The sequence below is a fragment of the Budorcas taxicolor genome, chromosome 18 (assembly GCF_023091745.1).
Source record: "Budorcas taxicolor isolate Tak-1 chromosome 18, Takin1.1, whole genome shotgun sequence".
Taxonomy (NCBI): domain Eukaryota; kingdom Metazoa; phylum Chordata; class Mammalia; order Artiodactyla; family Bovidae; genus Budorcas; species Budorcas taxicolor.
Window position 1 is genome coordinate 61,812,145 of NC_068927.1, and position 7,213 is coordinate 61,819,357.

A 7,213-nucleotide genomic window follows, 5' to 3' on the forward strand; every position below is an offset into this window, starting at 1 on the left:
GCGCGCGGCCTGTCTGGGCTCTGCCTCCAGCGGTCGAGAAGGTGACGCGACGGGCGCGACTCCAACTCGCGAGAGACGGCTTTACTTGGCGAGGCCAGAGGTAAACAAGGGTTTTAAGCAGGAAAATGTCGCCAGAGGCGGTGTCTACTAGCACCGAGGGCCGAAACCGCCTCAGCAACACTTAAAACCCAAACGAAAAGCTAACTGGGCCGCAACGGCAGCGGCAGCGTTTATTCGGGGCCGAGCACCCGGTGTCAGGGTGTTCAGGTCGCTGGCAATTCCCACACCAAGAGTCGGACAAGACTGAGCGACGGAACTGAACTGAACTGAGGACGAGTGAGCGGGCGTGGAGGTGGGGGTTGGAGGGGTGGCGAGCTCTGCAAACTTACTCTAGAAGCAAGCTTAGGCGCCTTTCGGGGACCTCGGCTCCGCGCTCTCCAACTTCCGGCTCCGTGGGAAAGGGCTTTTGGTGTTAGAGCCGCGGCTTCCGACCAGGGGCGGGGCGAGCACCCGCTGTGCGCAGAGTTCGTGGGAGGAGCGGGGCGCGGAGGGGGCGGGGCCTGTTACCTTGACAGCATTCAGTTACCGCCTGTAACACTGCTCAGGTAAAAGCTTCAAGTTATGTCCGAAGCCAAGATACTTCCTCTTAAGACTAAAAGGGTTTATTCTCAAGAAAAAAACTGTTTTTCACAGCATGTTGTTCTCAGATCCTGCTAGTGAGGCTGAAGCAATTCAGGGATCTGGGGGCTTCGGCAGTTTTAAGAAACAAGAATGGGACTAGTCTCTATATTACAAATACAAAACTCTGCCTGGGTAGAAATGGGCTTTTCCCTACTCATACCCTACAAAACAGCAAACTTAGCATAGTGCTGAGTTCAACAAACTCAGGGTCAGTACCTGGGTGTCTGAGATGGAGGACTTAAGGGATGTGATCATTTGGGTCACTAAGCACAGCCTTTTAAGAGCAAGACACTTTAAATGATTATAAACTGAGTTATTGTTTCTTTTATCCAACGTGTTTTAATTATTTCCCCTTTCTAAACCCAACTCTTTAAACAGTGACATACAGGGGGTTGTATAAGCAACTCTTACAATGACAAATATCATTGTGTAAGTTTAAGCTACAGAGAAAAACTAACTGATACGTATAATGTGAAACGATTATCACAGTAAGTTTGTCTAGCATCCATAATTTCGTATAGATAACCTAAAAATGATTCTTGACAGTGGATTCACCAATGATTTATCAGATACAACGCCAAAAGCTCACGCCAACAAAATAAAAAGAGGTAAATTGCACACATCCTAATTATCAAATATTGTGCAGCAAACCATCCTCAGCAGTGAAAAAACAATGTACACTATAATACCAAAAATTACCAAGCATATATTCAATAATAGTTTAACATCAAGAATAGATAAAGAACTCTAAAAAGTACCAATCACCAATCCCACCATAGGGATGGGGAGCTTTCTTAACCAACCAGCCCACATATTGCAAATAAAAGACAAACAGTAACATAAAATAGAAACTTAATGACAAAAATAAAAGACAATAATTTATACTGCATACAAATATAAAAACAGGAAAGTAGCTATGCCTTGAAAAAAAACAAATGATGGTTCATCACTGAAGTTATCACTCCACTACATAAGCTCTGTCATTAAGTTGCTACAAAATTAAGTGTGGAGGCACCCAGGTGACAAGCATGCAGCAACAGCAACAGTTTAGTCAACAGCCTCACAACTCTGAGGGTGTGAACCTGGACAGTACCCTTGTCAGGAGAAGTTCCTACACCTCTTGGTGAGGCTCAAAGGGCATCGTGATAGTACACGTGAACACCACTATCACAGTGCCCTTCACGCAGGCTTTTCTAACATCACTCAAAGCCAGGAAAAGATGTACAGGTCAAGGTCTTCAGATACTTTCTCATATCACAGAACACGCTGACCACTATACTAAGTAGCTTCAAGTGGTAATTCTGTATGCAGCAGGAAAATATTACAACCAATAAGGGAAAGTATTCTCCTTTAAAAATTTTCTCTTACCCAGTAAACCCACACCACAGGGAGTCCATGAGGAGCTGCCCTTTAAACACAGGCGGATTAACATCACAAAGAAACTGGACATGACTTCAGACCCTAGGGCCACATACTTCAAAATCAAATTTAAAAGGAAAAATTATACAAATTAAGGAGAAAGCAAAGTCAGGAAGAGTCTACACTCCCAGACTAGATAGACCAGTACAAGAGTGGAAAATTATGACATGTGGGGGTCTCATATCCTAAGACCTTGAGATGGGACTATTTGGTCCACCCAGAGATGCCAAGCTAAGAGCCTGAAAGATTGACACGTATTCCCTTTGTTGGACTGCTGTCCTTAAAGTTTTCCTAAGTAACAGGCACAGAAGATCCAATCCACCAGCTTATTCCACACAGCCTGACATGTATGGCAGCAAAAGGAGAACAGCAGAAATGGCTGAGTGATCTCAAGAGGCAGACAGGGACTAAGACAGTTCATTACAGGCTCTGAGGTGCCAGATAAAATTAAAGAGCAGCCAGTACTTTCCCATTTGCCGATTCTATCTCCCAAATATGACAACTGTGATGAAAGCAGCACCGGATCAGGGGTTAGACACTTGGGGCATCAGCTCTGATCTATATGGACTAAGAATTGAGTAGCCAATAGATCCAAGCCCACAAAGAGAGAAGAGGGGGCAAGGCAGCCCACCTCATGCTCCTCACACTCGAGAACAACCAGCTCACAGCAGGGAGATGGCGAGTGTTGTGGATACAAACCGTGCCTTTGTGTCTGAGGGAGCTGCAGCACCACGGGCGGGTGAAAGAATACATGATACATGTTGAATGACAGGCTGAGGACTCGGGGAAAGGTTAAGCTTCCTCTGGGACTTTAATAAACAAACTTCTCTTTGGACAAAGAGCTGAGAGAGTCAATTCCTAGGTAGGTTGAGAAGTCCTTGGTAACCGAGGAGGAGAAAGGGGTCTAGGGATCTCGAGGAGGAGAAAGACGTCTCGGGCTCTCAAGGAGGATAGATAGTGGTCTGGAATTCTCAAGGAGGAGAAAAGGACAAACTTTTTTCTTTAAGCCCAGAGCTGACGATTACACAACAAAACAACAGAGCTTAAAGTCTGTACTAAGCAGAGACATTACTTTACCAAAAAAGCTCCGTCTAGTCAAGGGTATGGTTTTTCCAGTGGTCATGTATGGATGTGAGAGTTGGACTGTGAAGAAAGCTGAGTGCTGAAGAATTGATGCTTTTCAACTCTGGTGTTGGAGAAGACTCTTGAGAGTCCCTTGGACTGCAAGGAGATCCAACCAGTCCATTCTAAAGGAGATCAGTCCTGGGTGTTCTTTGGAAGGAATGATGCTAAAGGTGAAACTCCAATACTTTGGCCACCTCATGCGAAGAGCTGACTCAGTGGAAAAGACTCTGATGCTAGGAGGGATTGGGGGCAGGAGGAGAAGGGGACAACAGAGGATGAGATGGCTGGATGGCATCCCTGACTCGATGGACATGAGTTTGAATGAACTCCAGGAGTTAATGATAGACAGGGAGGCCTGGCATCCTGCAATTCACGGGGTCGCAAAGAGTTGGACACAACTGAGTGACTGCACTGAACTGAAGATAATACAAAAACAATGTATCCTGCTTGAGGACATGTTTCTCCTTCTTGTGAACCTTCTGACTATCCTGTCATCTTGAAACGGAAATTCTGGGCATGAGTCTGGTAAGACCTTTACAACCTTGAGACATTCTTTTGAGTTACTGTAATAACCAATTGAGAAACTATATAGCTCCCTTGCTAAGACTAGCAAGGGGGGGCATTCTCCATCCCCCTTCTGATGTCTATGTTAGAAGCTTTCTCTGTCCCATTTCATACTTTAATAAAACTCTGCTACACAAAAGCTCTTGAGTGATCAAGCCTGGTCGCTGGTCCCAAAGCTATATCTTCTTCTTTAGAGATCATGAATCTGACGTTGTTCACTGTAAGCTCTCATCTTTATGTACCATTACAAGAGGTTTCCAACCACTATTAATGATGTGCTTTCCTCTCTGTCCTGAGAGCTCATCTCTGTTCACACTTTGATACATTCGGTGCATTTAGGGGTTTTGTTTTGCTTTCAAAACAAGTATCTCAATAAAATATATGATGTATGAAAAGAGCACACCTAACATTGTTCTCAATGGTGAAAGACTGAAAACTTTTCATCTGAGATCGGAAAGAAGGCAAGGACGCACAATCTGCATCACTGTTCAACAGAGGACTGAAACTCCTAACCAGAGAAATTACACAAAAAAAAGAAATCAAAGCTTCCCAAAGTGAAAAATTAGAAAGTTACCTTCTTCCCTAGAGGACAATGTCTTTTATGTATAAATTGTAGATTCCACACAGACACAAAAAACCCCCTGCCACATCAAATAGCAACTTTAGCAAACTTGCAAGATACACAAGTCAACGTGCAAATCAGCTGCATTTCTATACACAATGAACAATGTTAAAAGAAAATCACAAAACAATTTTATTTACTATTGTATTAAAAATGGATGAAACATTTAAGAATAATTCACCAAGGAGGTGAAACATATACACTAAAAACTACTTTACGATTTCTAAAAGAAATCCAAAATAAACAAATAAATCTAGTAGTCACAGACTGGAAATCTCAGCACTCTATATTTCCAAGTTACTCAAAATGTTCCACAGATTTAATGAATTCATTATGAAACGTACAACAGAAATGTTTGCAGAAATAGAAAAAACTTGCCAGAAGTCATAAAGAATCTCAAGGGGACCACAAACTGCAAAAATACTCTTCAATAAGTAAAAAGATAAAAGAGGAAGGTCACCCTTTTTAAAATTTCAAGCCATATCACAATTTAATCCAGACGGTGTAGTACTGGCATAAACACGGATTTATACACCAAGAGAACAGAAGAGAATGTTCAGAAATAACCATTTGCATATATTTAAAATCTAAAGACAAGGATACTAAGAAAACCTAGTGGAAAAAAGACAGTTGCCATAACAAATGGTGAATCTATGGGTTAAACAATGAAGAGGAAACCCCACCTGCATCAAAAGTAAAAACATCTCTGTGCCAAACCACAAAATGAACACAGTGAAAAGACAAAATCTCAAGAATGAAGGCAATGACAGTGAATTTCCAAATCTCAGAGACTTAGATTCATGTCACAGTTTCAAACAGATGATGGAATAGCACACTCTGAACTTTCTGTCCCATTTCCAATCAAGATTTTGAAGTCAGTGACTCACTCACTTAGCTTCAATTACCTTAGAACAAATTTCCCTTTTTAGGTCTACTTCCAGATTTTACCAGGTACTGTGCATGTTAATACCTGACTTCCACCCACAGCTTCTTAATCCTGATTCACAGAGAGCAGACTGCACATCCAGGACCCGAGGCAATCCCTGCTGCCCAAAAGCACTGAGACCCCTTCTCAAACCTGTGGGTGTGATGCCCTGCCCAGGATGGTGCCCTCCACACAAGGTCCAGGCCACTGGGTCATGCGGAGATGGGATCTAAGTGGAGACGACAGGCCCTGAGGGAAGTTCCCCGGTGAGTGTGCATGTACAGGTATCAGGAAGGATACTTCAGAGTCAGAGATGATTAGTAAGTCCAAAGAAGGGATTTCAGGAAGGACAGACTGAGAATCAACTGAGAATATGATTTTACCTGAGAAAGAGCCATTCCTCTTTTCTTGCCTTTTTTCCTCCTCTTCCCAGCTTCTTCCTCAGACAATACAAGTTTTTAGAAGTTGATCTGGCAAGTGGAAAACAGGCTGCTTCAGGCTTAGAATCAAAGTCCCCTTTTGTTTGCCACAACCACAAAAACAGGAAGACCTCACTATGTGGAACCGTCCTTTGGTGTCCACTGCCTCAGGTGCGAAGCTGTTTCTGCCCTCCTATTTCTTCCCTCACACCTGTCCTGCCCTCCTCGGCAACATGTTTCTCCTCTTGCTGCTCTTCTCCCCACCCCAACCCTTCTAATTGTCCTAAACATCTATACATCTGTCTCTTTCTTTCTCCAACTCTGCTCCCTCTCTGCCTTCTAGTCACACCCCTTCTCTCCCTGTTAACACTCCCACTCTGGGGCACTCCAGGTGTCTAGGGTTACTTCCTTCTCTTCTCTTCTAGTCAACACCTATCCCTGTTTCTCTCCTAGGATCACCCCTGTCAACCCTCCTACCGCAGACGCGGGGCCCCTGGAAAAAAACACTCAAGGGCCGCCCGGCGACCTTCTCTCGCGGCCTTCCGCTTCCGCAGGAAACTGCGCACGAGCGGGTTCCTAGGCGGAGCTTCCGGGTCGGGGGCTGGGCCGATCGGTGCAGGCGAGGGGCGGGGCGAAGAACGTCATGGTCTGCAGAGCGAGAGCAAGGCGGGGCAAGGGGCCGGGAGTTGTTTTACAGCCCTGTGATGCCCCATAAATTACAGCCTGTTTTTTTTTAATTTGTTGCCTTAAACATCTAAATAGATAGCATATTCTTCTATAATTACAATATGGAAACGTTTATGAACACATAAACTTTTTGTCATGTGTTGAGGAAAGAACGGTGCTAGTAGTGAAAGTCACTCAGTCGTGTCCAACTCTGCGACCCCATGGTCTATACATACAGTCCATGGAATTCTCCAGGCCAGAACACTGAAGTGGGTAGTCTTTCCTTTATGCGTGGGATCTTCCCAAGCCAGGGATCTAAGCCTGGTCTCTCGCATTGCAGGCGGATTCTTTACCAGCTGAGCCACAAGGGAAGCCCCTGTTAGTAAGATTCATCCAGTGTTCTAGCAACAACATTTAAGCAGCCAGGGTATGGTCAATATTTGGGGACAGACTTAAAAATCTGCAATCCGGGCCTACCTTTGATTTCTTCTTTTAGTGCCTGTTGGCTGCTAGACAGTTCCCTTCTCCTTAAATCCTTCCGATTTAATTTGAATTTTATACATTCCCCCACAGCCTTCTGTAAGTTATGAAGATTTGGGTCACTTTGAGCTCCCCCCTCGGGATGCGAGGAAAACATGCACTGGGTACACTGGAGAGGAGGAAGCTGGTGGGTTCCGCAGACCAGAGGCACTGCTGCAGCAGGGCTCCACGCCACCATGCAGGCAGAGGATGCCGGCCTTCCCAGGTCGCTGTGTCACCCCGTTACACTTTTAAGGCAAAAGCTTGTAACTT

General features: G+C 44.5%; 1 protein-coding gene across 1 annotated transcript in view; it reads right to left on the reverse strand.

The window, feature by feature from the left end:
• LOC128064044 (zinc finger protein 160-like) overlaps positions 1 to 6,292 on the reverse strand; it is a 49,148-nt gene extending 42,856 nt beyond the window's left edge. The window contains exons 1-2 of the mRNA XM_052656861.1: positions 6,233 to 6,292; positions 5,720 to 5,806 (exon numbers count right to left, since the gene is read on the reverse strand). The gene's annotated coding sequence lies outside the window, so the exon portion shown is untranslated. The remainder of the gene's footprint in view (positions 1 to 5,719; positions 5,807 to 6,232) is intronic.
• Positions 6,293 to 7,213: the final 921 nt, after the last annotated feature.